This window comes from Lampetra fluviatilis, chromosome 45 (assembly GCF_964198595.1).
Source record: "Lampetra fluviatilis chromosome 45, kcLamFluv1.1, whole genome shotgun sequence".
NCBI lineage: Eukaryota > Metazoa > Chordata > Hyperoartia > Petromyzontiformes > Petromyzontidae > Lampetra > Lampetra fluviatilis.
Window position 1 is genome coordinate 7,271,025 of NC_136319.1, and position 18,289 is coordinate 7,289,313.

Sequence of the window (18,289 nt, forward strand, 5' to 3'; positions counted from 1 at the left end):
AAAGAATAATTACAAAGTATAAGATCTAGGGTAATTGAAAAGAATAACAAGGCGAAATAGGTCAATCACACACGACCAAGATAAAATGTATCCCATAAAATCAGTCCCCAAACCGCCGTTGTATCCCAGCAGCACATAATAATAGTAATAATGCAATTTATAACGCGCGCAAATTTGCAGACGTAACGGCCGCAACTCAGAGGCGCGGAGCCAAGCTCAGAGTCGCTCGAAAGCATGGTTAGAGAGGTGAGTTTTTAAGTCTCGCTTGAAGGAGGCGATTGAGGTGATGCTGCGAATGTGCAGAGGGATAGCGTTCTAGACTGTTGGGGCTGCCACCGAGAAGCGGCGCATAGACATGATCATCCTGGATCTTGGTAGCAACACATAGCATATCAAACACCATAAAGAAATTCCAAACCACATGTACTGTAAACACTGCTCAAAATATACTGGGAGTCACAGAGTCAAACCTCGGAAAGGATATGATACTAAGATAAGGGGTAGAAAATAATATGTCTTCCCTTAAACGTACAACCCATGAGAGTGAACGGAAAACATGGTAACATGTCACACTTCAAAGACGGCGCCTCTTTGAGAGAGACAAGAAAATGTAACACCCCTTTTTTCCAGATTAATTATTGCAGAAAGTTGGAAAACTGGGAAAACACACTTAGGGGCAATTTAAAGCATCTGTTTCCATAAATGGCGAGGTGGCTGAGGAAAAATACAGGAACCAGGATTTGATGAAACAACATATCACTCCAATACAGTTAGAACAAACACACACACATACACAAAAACAGCAGGGAACACAAATCTCCCCGGACGAGGGGTGACTGAACAGACAACTATTTTTCTTTCTTTCTCGTTTTTCTTAATACAAGGGTAAAAGTTCGAAACTTGGCTATAAAAATAAGTCGATATCATAGACTGCCAACACACTCACCCAGATTAAGAACCAAACTACAATCTACATTAATAGGCTAATATTTTTCTCATATTATCTTAACATTAATATTATTAACCTTACCTTGATTATTGTTTTTCTATCGAAGCGACTCTACCGAAAGAACCAAATAATGAATTCCGGCAGTTACAAAAGTCTAAGTCAAAACTTAGCCAGATCTTCAAACCTCAGGATATCAAAATGCAACTCGAGAATAAAAAGCACGGATCCCTGGATACAGACGGGGAACAAAGGTTAATACAACCCTAGGAATACATGTGGTAACAACTATGATACATCACAAATCTTGGATAAACATAGACCAAATAATACTTGGGAAGTATTAACCGAGGGTCATCCGGAAGAGATACAAGGCGAAATAGGTCAATCACACGACCAAGAAAAAATGTATCCCATAAAATCAGTCTCCAACCGCCTTTGTCTCCCAGCAGCACATGGTAGCAATAAATTACATACGCATGACTAGGGCACCTCGCCTTGAGATATCAAACATCATGAAAGAATTCCAAACCACAATGGAAGTACTGTAAACACTGCTCAAAATATACCTTGAGTCACTTACAGAGTCAAAACTGCAAAAGTGGTACAATATCAAGCTATAAGAGGTAAAATAATATTTTTAACTTCCAACCAGTACGAGAGAACACGACTTCAAAGGCCACAGTGCCCCTCTTTGTGAGAGACAAGAGAATGTAACACCCCAGCCGTGAGGGAAGAGGGGGGGAGAACGTAACCGGACGAAAGGAACCCCTCCCTCCTTCCAGATTGATCATTGCAGAAGTTGAAAAACTAGGAAAACACCCTCAGGGGCAATTTGGAGCATCTGTTTCCATTGATGGCGGGGTGGCTTGAGGAAGGGGACAGAAACCAGGCCTGAATGAGACGTAACATATTGCTTAATAAATCAGAACGTACACACACACACATGTACACCACACAAACAACTGCCCCCACAAGCTGAGAGCGAAATCAAAGGAATTCCGGTCCTTTGTGAGAAGGCGAGGGGAGAGCATTTCAGATATAAGAAGGGACACAACACACACATTTCGATTTAAAGCGTTGGTGACTGCAGGGATTCATCTTCTTGGTTCTTTCGGTAAAGTCACGTAGAATGGAAATAATAAAATAATAAAAATAAAACATAATAAAATAATTCTCACGACGTTTCGGCCACAACGCAAGCAGCCGTCCTCAGGTGGAGAATTATTTAATTATGTAAATTTTTATTTATTTTATTATTTCCATTCTACGTGACTTTACCGAAAGAACCAAGAAGACAACACACACAATTCAGTACTACAAGAGGCAGGCTCCGGGAATCTGCCCCCGTGACAGGCTCCTTGATAAGGAGCTGCATCGGCAGAAGCCAAGAGTCGTGGAGTTCGTCTTTTTTTTCTTTTTAATTGTATTTTTGACCATTGAGAGCATAACCAGCGCAACTGAGCAAGAGTGTCGGCACAGGCAACCAGCGGACGAGTTGCGAGCGCAATCGTGCATCGCCAAAGAGCACCAAACAAGGGTGCCAGCCCGGCGACCTGCGGACGAGCTGCGAGCGCGATCGAGCACCTTCACAGACAAGCATCATGCCGACGCAACTCATCCAGCAGTGGAGGGGCCTGCAGCTGCCGCCGAGAGAGAGCCATGTTTATGACACACCCACACTCACACACCCACGACTCATCGCCAAGCAGGGAACCAAGGCATAATCGGTACAAGGAACGCCCCACCTCAGCGTCTGCTTAATGCAAAGAGTTGAGCAAGGAGACAATACACCCGCACACATATTATGCACATATCGGGACTAATAAGAGTACTCCAAAAGTTATCCTTGTGTTTCGAACAGGGCCATCCTGAGGTGGTGCGCTAAATCGTAGGTGATCGTGAAAAGCATTGCTACCCATTGAATTACATGGATATGGTCGTTAGTATTTTAGTCATTTTTTTTTGTTAATTGCATAACTGTACCAATTAATTCATTGATGAAACTAAACATCTATTTAGAAACATCTATGTTACGAATCTACACATTCACACGGAGACTATTATGTTGAAATCTTTCTTTTGATCACAGAATCTTGCCCGCGAATTTATTGAAGCCTTAGCCAATTGATAAGCATTTGCTAGACAGACAGGCACATTTCCGCACTCTATTGTTCCAAGACATTTCGTTAATTGCATAATCTACCAAATAATTCATTGAGGTCTACTTTTGTTTTCGGGACATGTTTCTTTATTGCTGTCCATATGAATATTGTCTCATTCATTTTTAAGGACTTTTTTCTATCGCCGTGTATGCTCGCTTTACTCTGAGGAATTAACCGATTGTTCTGTTACCCAGTTTAACAAACGTAATCGTTGAGGGTTAAATGTATGGATTAATGAGGAGGACATCTCCAGGAGTACTGTGTTGACATTCCTAGCATAAAAGTTCGCATATTAGAGTGTTATGTTTTTTTTTAGAGATTAAAGTTGCTTAACACAGAAGAGTCTGAGTGGTGCCTTCCTAAGTTCATGCATAATTATCTTAATTATAAGAACTGGATCCTGCGCAGAGATCTGAATTTTGAGACCTGACATAAAGCGATAATCATTGTATTATCCTGATTGATAATACAACCCTAAACAATGAAGCCGAGCTTAATCAGCATACTTACATCACACGTGCATAACTTCATACAATTCATTGTATTATCCCGATTGATAATACAACCCTAGACAACGAGGCAAAGCCTATTTATCATAATTGCAAACATTAGCATAATGCATACACTTGTACAACTTAATACAATTACACCTTTATAATTAGCTTAATTTGCATCATTACATAAATGAGCATAAATTTGGATAATTATACATTGCTCAATTTTCATTGAATTTTTATTCTTTTTAATACATTTTCAAGACCGAATACATACAACACGCCCTTGCAGCGCTTCTCACCATCCCGCGGCTGGATAAATCCACCCTTAAGCAGCTGGTGTTCATCTATGGGCCTCCGGCAGACGTGCGCCACAAAGTCGCCAAGTGCATCTGAGCCTAGCAACTTTTGCATCGGGATGGGGCGCTGGCGACTTGCACTGTGTCCCGCACAGAGCCGGGGCCACCGCATACAGCGGGCCCCCTTATGGAAGGCGCGTCGACTTGGAGGGGTGGTGACCGGGGTGATGGTGGCATGCGGCGGACGCACAAGCGGGAGCGGTCGAGGTCGTCTTCTCGTTTCAAAGGCAGCCGTGTAACCTGATACCAGTGCGGCTTGTCGGGCCACGTGGCTTCGGGCTGCCGCGTCCCACGTCGGCATCTTCCGGCATCACCGCCATCCTGCTCTTCTCTATGACCTGAGGCGATTCACGACGTACTTCACACTCGACCCCTGGCCTCACTTCACCCATCTAGGCAATTTGGTTCACAGCCCAATCGTAATCACGACCGAGTCAGTGGTCGGAGCTGGCCCATCGAGTTGTGCCTGCGACTGAGGGTTCGTCTATGGTGCTTGGGTCTATCGAGGGTGTGGAGATAAGGATGCTGATCGACACGGGTGCATCGGCACCTCTCATTACGGTCCCGATTTTTTACATTCTGCCCCCTAAGTGTCGGGTTCTCGACCTTGTCGATGTGCCATTTGTTGCTGCTGATGGTGGTTCGTTGGGTATCATCGGTCGGATCACAGCCGAGGTACGCATCGCTGATGTTAGCTTGTTGGGATGCATTTTTGTTTCCACGTCCCTGACTGTTCCATGTTTACTTGGATCCGATTTCCTTGGCAGGATGCCATTGGAAATCTGCATTGACTGCGGCTGTTTGGAATTGCAATCCGGACGCCGTGTGGCATTTTTGCCTTCCCCTACCCGGTTGTGTGTGGGTAACATTACGGTGCAGATGTCTGCGCGCGGAATGGAGGAAATCTCACCCGGCGTGCGAACGTCTGTTCCCTTCCATTTGAGGGAGCCGTTTGATTTGGGTTCTGCGGAGTATGGAGCTATAGCTCAGAAGTTGGTGTCCGACGACCAGGAACATTGTGTTCAGGTTCAAAATGCTGGGTTGGACACCAGGAAAGTACAGGGTTGGCTCATGCGGCTCCAGCATGTTCGGTAGGGGGCGTTGTCGGGAATGCGAGTGCGGAGCCTTGCATGCGACGATCCTGGTTAGTTGCTGTGCTGTCCGCCCCTCTCGCCTTGAACCGGTTATCGCGCCACGCAATTTCATCTCATCTCCATATGGCTAGGGCCGAGTGTCGAGTGCGTTCAATGACCCGGGGCGAGTGGTCGCTGCAGTTGCTCCTGGACGGGGTGATTCTGTCCCATCCCCAGCCGTGGTACACCTGGCATTCCCTGAACAGTTGCGCATGCCGGTTTCGCGGACTTCGAGGGGGGTGGACCCGCCGGCCTGGCCTACTGCTCTTCATGAGGAACCGGGTCCGGCAGAACATTGACACATTCCCTGCTGGTCCTCTAGGGGTTTGAGCTCACCTCCCCTGTGGGGGGGGGGGTGGGTGTGGCATCATGGACCCGCTCGGAGACTCGTACGTGATCCTCTTGCACACATGCTCCCGCGCGTTGTCGTATGTTTGTCGGGCCCACTGAGTCGTGGCGGTTATTGGTTGATCCTCGGCGCCATTGCGCTCGCGTGCGTTGTTACACGATGAAGGTGGGAGGTGTGATTGTTATGGGGGATCCCGTGGGTTACGCGTTTGTTTTTATTATTGTTGGAATGGTGTTGCTTTCGGGAATTCCTTGCACACTCACTCCCACGCAGTCGGTTGCTTGTCATGTTCGCTGAGCTGTGGCGGTCATTGGTTGAACCTTACCGCCATTGTGCTTGCATCCGTAGTTACACGATGACGGTGGGAGGTCTGATGGTAATTGGGGATCTCGTGGTTCATGCTGTTTTTTTATATTGTTGTTAAGATGGTGTGGTTATTATGGGTTCGTTGGTTGCCACCCTTCTCCCTGTTGGTTTTTACATTTGTATATAGTGTAATTTTTGTACAGGTGCGTTGAGGTATTTATTTCGGTTCTTGTTATTGTTGAGGCACACTGTGTATTTTTTGCTCATTGCATTTCACTTATTGTTCGTTGAGGGGGAGTTGACAGCCGGGATGGCTGGATGCTACGAGGGGGGAGGGGGTGATGTAGTGAGATCGGGGATATCACTGTATGGTGCCGGCCCAGAAGGGTCGTACGGTTCGATGTTCCCACATCGCGGAAAGCACCGTGTGGATGTCTGTGTGTAATACCAGTGCTAGCGGGGCTTGGCGAGCACTGGGAGAGTGCGGCCATCACGCACAGTGTGTGGTGGGGGTTCCCCCGAGGGGGAGGCGGTGTGTGTCAGCCCAGAGGCAGGGTTGCCCCCGGACCGTGGTACTCTGGTTGACCCCGTAGACACGTTATGCAACTACATAATTATCTAAACCATTAAAATGTACTACATCAAAATAATTAATCACTAATACATCATGATTTGTGCATATTCAATTTAAAATGTTTAAATACTAATTGGCTCTACGTTGTGTCTGCTTTAGAGGTAGGTGCTTGCCATGAGAGCAAAAGTGTTCCTGCATTTCTTGCATTATCTTGAAGTCGCATCTCTTGTGTTTATTATAGCATTTAACAGCCGGTTTCCTGTAGTATTTTATTATCATCATCTACACTCGTTTAGTTTATTTTTATAGTTGAATACAGTCGTTGCTCCATATTGCGTTATTTTATCTCACCCATTGTAAGTCATTCGAGTTATCCTGCGAAATGCTTTGCAGTCTCATGAGATATAAACTTTTCTTCCACAAACGTTGTATTTGTTTACATTTACATTTGCCATAATAATTCAATATCCTGCACAGTTATTACACATTGACTCAAGACTAACAAAACTTGAGTCTATGGAGTTGTCCTCACATGGAGAGTTACAGACTCCAAGCAGGGTGGAGGTCACATGGTCACAAAGCCCACGTGTGGTACCTGTATGGCCTTGCGAGTGGCTTTCATCCGTTCCACGGACGCCTCTGCCTTCTTCCTCTTCTTTTCCACTGCTCGCGTCTCCTCTCCAACTCCACTCTGTAAGAGACGAAGTCACCAGGGGAGACTCCACTCCATGAGTGGCCCCTCTTAGCCCAACTCCACACGGAGCCCTCCACAGTGATAGTTTTATAATTGCCCATCAGAAAAGAGTCCAAGGAAGTCAGCTTGAACAAGTATAACCCGTAAAAACAAAGTTTTTCACTATAAATCCTTTATATGCGTGGCGGCTAGAGTCCTCTCGTCCTCTGGCTTGAGATGGCTGCCACCTATGGGTCAGATGATTGCATGGCAGCATTAAGCAATTGGTAATTAAATATAATATTTTTGTCCTAAAAAGTGTAAAATTTTGGAAAACATTTTTCACGAACATTAATTGTCACGCACAACGAGTCTGTGTGGAAAATGTCAGCTCGATTGGATTACGAGAAGTGGGTTAAAAAACGACCGACAGATTTGCACGGTCCTAAGCAAGCAAGTGAACTTAATATAAAGGATTAAAAAAAAAAGACAGTGAAGAGAGAATCATCCCATCTAGATGGATTTGATTTCATGAAATGTTATTGTGGCACTCTTATGGGCTCAGGTCATGGTACTGTTCGCTCCTGCGTGGCTCCCACTCAACCTTCGCGAGCCTCACCTTCCGTGTCTGATACTCATCCTCCAGTGTGATGAACTTATGACCCGTGTGGTCACCCGCGATGGTGCAGTCTCTGCACACGAGGCTGAGGTCTTGCTTGCAGTAGAACTTGAGCTCTTCTTTGTGCCTCTTGCACTTGCGGACTTCAGGGTTCACATTTGGTGAAACCAGGACGTGGTCATTAAACGTTTTCTTCTCCAGGTGAGGCACAAGATGCTCCCTGCAGAAGGACGTGTCGCACTTGAGGCAGGTCTTCACTGCAGGCGTCTTTCCTTCTGGGCAGTTGTCACAGAAAACACCACCAGCAGCAGCAGAAACAGCAGCCATGGTCTCAGTCACTCGCAGCTGCTCTATGAGATTGGCGATCGTCACATTCCTAGTCAGCTGGGGTCGTCGAGGGAAGGTCTTGCGGCATTGCGGGCAGCAGTACAAGTCTGTCTCCTTCCAGGCGCCCTCCAGGCATTGGAGGCAGAACGAGTGGCCGCAGCTCAGAGTGGAGGGGCAGTCAAACGTGTTCAGGCAGATGGAGCAGGTCAACTCACGGTCCACGTTCTCAGCGGGAGCTGTGCTCGCCATGACCCGAGGATGCTCCCAAAGTAGTTTAACACTGTGCCTCAGAGAATAGATTTCAACAAAAACACTTTACGTTAATAATATTGTGAGATGTTTATTACCATTGACGAGGTGTGTTCTGTTCAGGCGACGCTGTGTGAGCAGCTCACACAGCGGAGACGAACAAGGAAATGAATTGACTTCACCTGCAGTTAAGTTATAAATACCTCTAGACACGCCCTGGAATGTTCCACACGGCGGCTGGGCTCACCTGTGTAGACGTGGCGTTACAGTCACGCACTGTGTTAGCTCAAACTGCCTTTTGTGTTTAGTTTGTTGTCGTTCCCCTGCACTTCCAATTAGCACGGTTGGCTACGTACGGTGTGGAGGAAGTTCAACATACATACATAGCTTTTACCGGTCTCATGTGATATAATAATTGTACAAACAAAACCCAGCAGCAGTAACCCGGGACACAGCGATAATGGTTTGTCCCACTGGCTGATTGACTGCAAAGGTCAGGCTGTGTGCATTGCACAATGGAACCGCACCTTGTGCAAACATTCAGATTTAAATGTTAACTAGTTTTTTTCCATCTGTGTCTTTGTCCATTTTTTTCTTGCAAGGCCTGTTTGTTTAAGCTTCGCAGTCTGTGATCTTTTTCCACCTTTACCAGCTAATATTTAATTGCTGGCTTTGTGCGTCCTCTGTTCATCTGCCCAATATGTTTTTAGTTTTTTATTCCTACGACACCGTTTTATTCTAGGTGGACGGTGGTTATATGTATGTTGAACTTCTTTCACACCGTACGTAGTCAGCCGTGCTAATCGGAGGTATGTGAGTGAGTGGGTACGTGTGTAGGTCGGTGAGTGGGTGAGTGGTTGGGTGAGTGAGTGGGTTAGTAAGTGGGTGAGTATGTGTGTTGAACTTATTTCGCAGCGAACGTAGCCACTCGTGCTAATCGAAGGTGCGAGTGGGTGGTGGTGGTTGAGTGAATAAGTGGGGGGATTATTTGGTGAGAGGGGAGACAGATGGGCAGGAGGATAGCGTGAAGGGTGGTCAAGCAGGTGGTGAGAGAGGGCTGGAGGAAGGGTGGCTGGGAGGGCGTGCGGATGAGTTAGTGGTTACTTGGGTGGGTTGCCTCACGCATTACAACAGCGAACAGCCCCTGGCTAAACAAACATCGTGGTTCATTTAAGCTCGTTATATGACTTTCACCATCCATTTTCATATTATACGTAAACAAATCGAGGATTTAAATCTTAATAACCTAACAAATATATATTCATCACCTATTGTTGATGTTAAGATTTTACATCCTGGAATCGCTGAGTTTAGACGATTCTATTAAAAAAAAACTATTTTTATTTGACCAGGTAAGGGCCACTGAGGTTTATAGCTATTTTCACAAATCATAGCTCAACAACGTGGCTTATTATGCAGACATTTCTAGCAGCCAAACACTCTAAACGCAAGTTTTTAAGTGTGGAGGGAAAAATTGGAGGACCGGAGACAAATTCACGCGTCGACGGGGAGAGAGACAAGCCAACTCCAAGTACATGTACAGGCGTCAGGGCCGGGATCGAACCGACGATCTCCTGTATACCAGGCGAGGTAGTTAACATCTCGTACCCACCGCAGCGAGATGTAAAAAAAAATCACAGAGCAGCGACAACGAACAAGGAAACGAACTGACTTCACCTGCAGCTAAATTATAAACACCACGAGACGCACCCTGGAATATTGCATGCGCAGCCCGTACTCACCTGTGTAGACGTGGCGTCGCATTCACACACACAGTGTCAGGGTTAAAGAGTCGCAATTGATATATTTTTACAAAAATCCCACGGTAACCATGAAAAAGGTCATTGTTTGTCCTACAGACTGTACACCAGATAGGGTGAGGCTGTGTATTTCCACTGTCAACCGCACTGTGTAAATTCTTATTAAAAATTTCAAATTCTAAGTCGGCTTTCGCGACCAATATTATCAATAAAACGTGTTTTTGGGTTAGATCGCGTAAACATAAAAGTGTCGTTAAACCCGCCATCACCCGTCACAATCAATGAGTAAGGTTTGTCACCTAAACAAAAAAAACATCCCGGCTAGGGTGAGGCTGTGCGTTTTGCCCAGCAAACCACACAGCTGTAAGTTCGTATTCAAGGTAAAAAAAAAACGATTCCCCTAAACCAGGAGATTCGGAAACCAAAATAACAAGGAGAGACATTTTTGTTTTGTTTTTTACAAACCCGTAAGTAAAATAGAAACCAGACAACTCATTATTTCAAGAGCCGCAATGCAACGGGCTGTGAGTACGAAAGACGGTGGTGGTGGTCCTTGATAAATATGAACGTCTCAAGAAGCAGCAGTCCCTCAAAGAGCCACACGCCGCTCTGGAGCCACAGGTTGCCGATCCTGTGTCCTGAAACAACTGGCGTGACGGTCAAGTAATTGTAATGTGATGATATACCAGGGCGTGGGTGATGGGCTGTCGGCTCAGCCACAGCCAATGCGGAGTCGAGCCAGGGGCAGAACCCCGAGGGCTGAACAGCGCCCTGGAAGGTTCTAACGTGGTGGCTGTGGATTGGCTGGGGGTATCACGTGACCCAGGGTATAAGAGGGGTGGAGAGAGCGGACACGTGGTCTTCGAGCCAGGGTGTGAATGGGTGAGGCCACGCAGACGGGTGGTCCGACCTCAGCCATGTGGCAGTTGTAGCAGCCTCTCTCCCTCTCCCCTTCACGCTGCCAGCCAGCAGTGGGTCGGGAGCAGAGAGAGGAGTGGGGAGTGTGGAGCAGAGAAAGGCTGGAAGGAGTAACCGTATAAACTCACCAAAAGTCAAGTCGTGTCTGGATCAGTTATTACACTGGTGTCAGAAGTGATTTTTGAGACCGCTTGGATCATCATCAACGATGTACAAGCACCTCACGAAAAGGAACTCTGTCTGCCGATGAGGGTTGGCGACGAGTTGCAGACCAGACTTAATCTCTCCGGGTGGTGATGTTGAATCTCCTCACGGTGGTCGCGTCATCTGTGACCATGGGACGACCTCGAGAGACGGAGCCGTATGCGGACGACCTTGGCCTCCAGCAGGGGGTCGCCATCGGAACAGCCGCCACTATAACCCGCTGCGCGGGAAGGGGCCGCCATTTTAAACAAGCCGCGTGTTGCGCCTGCGGCCGCCATTTTAAACAAGCCGCGCACTGCGGGGGTGGCGGGAGCAAGCCCGCCCAAGGTCGATGGCGGGGGTCGGAGCCATCGCCTTCCAACCATTAAAAAATTTGTGGCCGGTGGTGACTGGAACGCTTTCACATGGCGGTTCGAGTCTGCCTTCCGATCTGTGTGATGGTCGGAGTCTGAAGCATTGGAAGCCTTGCCGACGCTGCTCGATGATGTTTCCTTGGCCGTATTCTGCTCCATCCCGACGAGTAAGAAAATGACGCTCAAGGACGCTTTTGCTGAGATGACAGAATTCTACGACCCGCCATCGGCCGCTCATAGGAAATTTATGCAACGCCGTCGAGGACATGAGGAGTCGCCGCTGGCTTATTGGGGTGCGCTAGTGGCGCTCGCGATGGCCGCCTACCCCGATTCCTCCGCCGATCTTCTGGACCCTCTTATTCTCACAAGGATACTCGAGCTGTCGCTGGAGTTGGCCATCTCGCTGCCTGTGTGCGGCCATGAGCCGATGTCGTCTCGCTGGGCAGCTCGATGTCTTGATGCCAAATTTTTACTTACGACGGTGGGACCAGATGGCGGTGTGGAAGGGGGACCCTAAGAAGGATGGTCAACCGTTGGGATGGACCCCACGTCATGTCGTGCAAATGCCAGATGACTCCAGCGACGACGACCTCGTGGCTGCCGCACCTTGTTGGACCCCGCAGCGCCGCCAGGGAATGCCATGTGGTGGGGCTGGAAGGCCGCGAGTTGGTGCCGAGGCGACCGACTGGCGGGCAGCAGCGACGTGCTTCAAGTGTGGCCGCGTGGGCCACTTCGCCCGCGATTGCCGACGCCGGTCCCAGCTTCCGCAACTTCAATCGACCCGCCCCCCACCGAACATGGAGCGGCATCCTTCTCGGGCAAGTCAGCGTACATCAGGCATCCACTCACACACCCGTGAATTTCCCTGATGTTGCTTGCCAACATACTGACTCGTTACCACACACTATTACACAGTGGAAAAAGTTGGCTCGGAGGGTGGTCGCGGCCGCGTCGGGATCTTCCACGGTGCTGGGCACCATTCAGGGAGTGGATGTGCATATTTTGGTTGACACCGGGGCGTCGGCCACCATCATTTCAGATGTGATTTTCCATTTTCTATCCATCCCTGCCTCGCGAGTTCATCCGGCTGTTGACGCATGCGTTGCTGCTAATGGGGGCAGCATGGGTATTATAGGACGCGTTAATGTCAACATCGCTATAGAAAATGTCGCCGCAGCAGGTCCGGTTCTCATCTCCCGATCGTTGGCTATTCCCTGTCTGCTGGGCACCAACTTTCTTCGTCGGATGCCTGTTAAAATTCTGGTTGATCATGGCTGTTTGGAAATGCCAGAGGGCCGTAGGATGTTTTTTTTGCCATCCCCATTGGGCCGCACGACTCCGGTGCACGCCGTTCACGCTCTTGCCGATGTCTCTGTGGAGATTCCTCCTGGTACACAGATGCTTGTTCCATTGCGCTACCATAAGAGATTGGAGGTTGCAGACAGGGTGGCGGGGGTGTTACTGTTCCCGTCGAACTCCTTGGCTAAAGTGTTTTCTCTTGTCGCGGCTCAGACTATTGTTGGGGCTGGGCAATGCCACTACCAACTTTACTGGCCTCGACATGGACCAGCCGTGGGTGCTGGCCGCGGGTGTGTCTCGGACCTCAGGATCGGACGATCGATGGATTGCCGACTTGTGCCGGGAAAACTCGTCCTTGTCCTCCACACAGCAAAGCGCACTGCGTTCACTGCTGTCGAGCTACGCGGACGTTTTCAGTAAAGATGACTATGATTTAGGGCGTACCTCAATCTTGTCGCACCACATTGATACCGGTGCGGCTGGACCGATACGTATGAACCTGCATCGCCTGAGTCCCGCAGAGAGGGAACATGTGTGTAACGCAGTGGACGATATGCTGGCAGCTGATATCATTTCGCCGTCCAACAGTCCTTGGGGCGCGCCAGTGCTGTTGGTTAAAAAGAAGGATGGCGGATTGAGATTTTGTGTTGATTTCCGCCGGTTGAATAAGATATCCGTGGCGGATGCGTACCCCTTGCCACGGATGGACGATTCGTTGGACGCCTTGTCTGGGGTTAAATTTTTCTCCACTCTTGACCTCTCGTCGGGGTTTTGGCAGCTTCCCCTCGATGACGCATCAAAGCCGAAAACGGCGTTTCGCACGCCCCAAGGCTTGTTTGAATTTAACCGCCGTCCGATGGGGTTGAATGCCGCACCAGCGACATTCCAATGCCTGATGGAGTTGGTATTGGCGGGACTGCAGTGGGAGGCGTGCCTCATATATTTGTATGACATTATCGTTTTTAGCCGCACTTTTGAAGAACACCTTAAACGGTTGGAGGCTGTTTTTCAAAGGATGCGATCTGCCGATCTCAAATTTAAACCTAAAAAGTGCCATTTGCTACAACATTCCGTCCATTACCTCGGTCACATTGTTAGCTCTGACGGGATCTCCACTGACCCTCACAAGACTTCATGTGTCCGTGAGTGGCCAACGCCCACTTCCGTAGGTGACGTGCAACGGTTCATAGGCTTTGCATCCTATTATCGCCGGTTCGTTAAGAATTTCGCAACGTTGGCAAAGCCTCTGCATGTCCTGATGGGAAAGAATCAGAAATTCAAATGGGGTCCGGAGGAGGAACTAGCAATCCAATCTTTCCGAGATCGATTGGCCACTGCGCCGACACCCGATTACCCGGATTTTTCGCAACCGTTCATCCTGGACACGGATGCTAGTGACAACGGCATCGGTGCTGTTTTGTCTCAACGGAAGGACGGTGTTGAACGAGTGGTGACGTATGGCAGCAGGGTTTTGTCTCCCGCCGAATCTCGCTATTGTGTCACTCGTCGGGAGTTGCTGGCGATCGTCCATTTTGTTCGCCAGTACCGGCCGTACCTGTGTAGTGCCATAGGTGGGCCACACTTACCAGCAGTGGTGGACAGGGCCCATCTGCAGGTACCTCGGACCCCCAGGGGAGGGGCCACTGTGCCAGCCCAAGAGGGGAGGGGCTCCTGGGGGCTCTAGGATCCTAGACAGCTAAGCCCTCGGCGCCGGCTCTAGGATCCCAGACAACCCAGACAGCTAAGCCCCTTGGCGCCACCAATGGGGGGCTGTGGGGTATCTGGGGGCACACACAACCCCACCCCTCGTTGGGCAAGAGGGATAAATGGGCCGATCGGGGCCAGTCGCAGCTCAAGACCCAAGACCAGCCAGCTGAGGACCCTGGACCCCCTCCTCCCGCTTGTCCAACCACTGGCCCGCTGTGCGGGCCTGTGGTGGGACTCTGGGACTCCCGGCTCTATGTCCTTGTAAGGGCGAGTTCCGAGGAAGCCAGAGTCTAGACCCGCACCTTGGCTGGGTCGTGTCAGGTAGCCTCCCCTAGGGTAATTGTAGCCGGAGGACCCCAAAGCGTAGCTTTGGGGTCCTCTGTGCGGTTACACCTGGGCGATAGTGATAGCTCTGCCGGCCTCAGCCCGCAGCCAATGGGGAGTCGAGTCAGGGGCGTAGCCCTGGAGCTGGACAGTATCTTTGAGAAAGTTCCAGGGGTGTGGTTGAGGATTGGCTACGTGGTATCACGTGGGCCAGGGATTATAAGGGGTGGAGAAAGACAGCACGTGGTCAGTGTGCGGAGGAACGAAAGAGGAAGCCACGTGGCTGGTGCCGTGGTCCCGAGCCAGCCACGTGGCAGGCCGCGGCAGTCTCTCTCACGTTGTCAGCCAGCAGCATGAAGGAGCGGAGAGGGAGGCGTGGGAACCGAGTGTGTGAATGCAGTGGAAGGCTGTGAACGGGAAAACGAATAGACAACTCTGAAGTCAAGACGTCGTCTGAACGGGATTTATTACACCTGTGAAGGCATATGCTGTAGATTTACAAATCGTACCGGGTTAAATCTCGGGCTCAGCTCTGAGAGAGACACTTTCAAGCCTGTGTAATGCGAGCTTAGGGGCTGGGGCTTCGCCGCCCCAGCCCCTAAGCCAACCAGGCGACACAAGACATCGGGGGCAGGGTTCAAGGGCGGAGCCCGCGGGCGCTAGGGGGCAGAGGTCGCAATCGGGTACCCGATACCCCTACCCGATACCTGGCTACCCGGCCGGGTACGGGTACCCGTTTGCGACCCTGGTGCGGCCGGGTACGGGTAGGCCGCGAGTCACTGGCGAGTAACCATTTAACAACGTCTTGTCTCTTCTCACAATTCAAGTTCCTAGAATCAACCCACCCGCGCCTGCAACATGGCTTCATCCCAGAGGTCGCAATCAGCTACCCGTACCCGTACCCTACCCTACCCGATACCCGGCCGGGTATGGGTATCCGGGCATCGAGTAGGGTACGGGTACCCGTTTGCGACCCTGGTGCGGCCGGGTACGGGTAAGGAATCAAAACCCGTTTGCGACCTCTGCTAGGTGGTGGTATTATCTGGAAAGTTCTTAAGGGGTGTGGTGAAGGGCGGAGTCTGGGTGACGCGGGAAGGGGCTCGTGGTCAGTTGGTCAGAGCTGGAAGCTGGACCACATTAAATTGTATTTTTTTTGACAAATCATCTCAACTTCACTTGTAAATGAGTGGGGGATCAGGTGGGAGGGTAGGAGGATGATCGTGTGGGTGGTTGAGCAGGTGTGTGTGTGTAGGTGGAGATTGGTCTTGTCGTGGTTAGTGCGCTGTGCTATGAACCTGCCGATCCAAGTTAAATTCCCACTCATGGCCACCAACATCAATGACTATTGTCTGAACCGGTCATGGGCCTCCCTTAGGTCGATTCAGCCTCAAATGAGTACCTGGTGTAGAGTATAAATATCACCACTCAAGACAAAGGCAGCAGGGCTTGGTGCTGGCGATCCACCCACTCGTGTGCCGTGCCGGCTTTCATAGATGCTCGCTAACAGCACTTGTCCAACAGTCTGTTCAGGCTATATGGGGGATCTTTGTCTTTGTGCGGGTGGGTGAGTGAGTGAGCGGGTTTGCAGGTGATCAGGTGGGAGGGATATCAGCCGGGAATGGGCGCTTGAATATGCATGAGGTGGGCAGATAGGAGGGTGGCAGGATGGGCAGGTGTATGGCCGAGCAGGTGTTGGCAGGTGGGAGGGAGGGTCTCTGTAGACGGCTGGGGGTAGTAGGTTAGGGAATGGCAGGTGTCGGCGAGGAGAGTGTTGGGTGCAGGTGAGTGGGTGGTGGTCATCATTACCAAGCGTAGTCATTATCATCATCGTGTTCTTCATCATCATCCATCAGTCAGGATCCATTCATCATCGTAGATCATGGTGACGAGGAACAAGCAAACTGACTGAGTGTGCAGCAATAAATACCATGAGACGCGCCATGGAATGTGGCCCAAGGCTACAGACAACAATTCCCTGTGAAGGCGTAAGCTGTAAATTTACAAACCATGCCCGGGTTTAATCACCGATAATATAACCTCCAACAAAATAAAACAACAGTAACCATCCCAAAAAAATACATGTTTACACAAGTCAGTCAGTCTCAGCTTTGAGAGAGTCACATTCACAGCCTGGATGACAATCTTGAAAATAGGTTTTCAGATTTCATTTTTTATTCACCCTGAAAACATTGACCCTTGACCCACAATACAATATGATTCCAGTTCATAGGTAACCCAGAACACACTCAAGTCTATGTATATTTACGCGATCTCACCCAATAAACCTTTTTCATTGATAATATTGGTCGCGGAAGCCTACGTGTTAAAGTCGATTTGTTTAACCAGAACTCAAGAGACCAGGATGAGTTTCGGTTGCAAGAGTGATGATAATGATGCTGCTTCTGCTGCTGATAATGATTATGTTACTGCTGATAATGATTATATCATAATTGATGTTGCTGGTTCTACTCCTGATGGTGATGATGGAGCTACTGCTGTTGATGTTGTTGCTCCTGCTACTAATTCTGCTGCTGATGATACTTCTGCTGATGCAGATGATCGAGTCGAGTTGAATTTCATTTTAACGAGGTGAGAACTCAGGAGATCAGGATGAGTCTCATTGACAAGAGTGACCTGGGTCACAAAAATGAAAACAGCAAAACAAGCCAAAATCATGCCGGAAGTAAAGCAATTAGAAATCTCACCCACAGCCAAGAGCACAATGCGACTAGCGTTCACACAATTACACAACTGGTACGATATAATCAATGTGTCTCAAATTATCTACGCGTTGCTATACAGCCTGAGACTCGAGGTTGGGTTCACACCGGATTGGTGTCTCACGTTAAGGAGGGGCGCCGCGGTGACTCGGAGATGTTAACTCCCTCGCCTAGTATGAAGGAGGTCGTTGGTTGGATTACGAACCTAATATCTGCTGTATATTTGGAGTTTGCGTTGTCATTATCCCTGTAATAACACACAGTGTATCTGTGTTATTAATGCGTGTTGAGACAATATTAGTCGTGTTGTAGATTAAGGTAGATCTTCGCTCTAGATATATTAATTAACATACTTCAAAGTCAAGAGACAGTTCCAATTTTTGTCAGCGGAGGAAGGCGTTATCCCATGAATCGAAGGTTGTGACTGGAGGTCCAAAGATAATTAAAACGTTAAACAAAACACACCTTTATTACGAAAAATATTGGTGGCGACAGCCCTCCTACTAGGTTTTAAAATGGCTTCTCTCTCTTAAGCCCTGTAAAATAAAACTACTAGGTCTACTCAACCTAAAATGAGTACCCCTCCAGTCTGTCAAGGCTATACGGGGGACCTTTGTCTTTGTATCTGTGTGTTGTGCTGTGTCAACATCGCCACAGGGGAGACAAAGGCGGCCGGGTGTGGTGCTGGCCACCCACCCCCTTGTGTGCCGTGATGGCCCTGATAGGTGCTCGCTAACAGCACTTGCCCCAACAGTCTGTTCAGGCGAAACAGGGGGTCTTAGTTTTTGTATGTACGTGTGTGTGTATGTA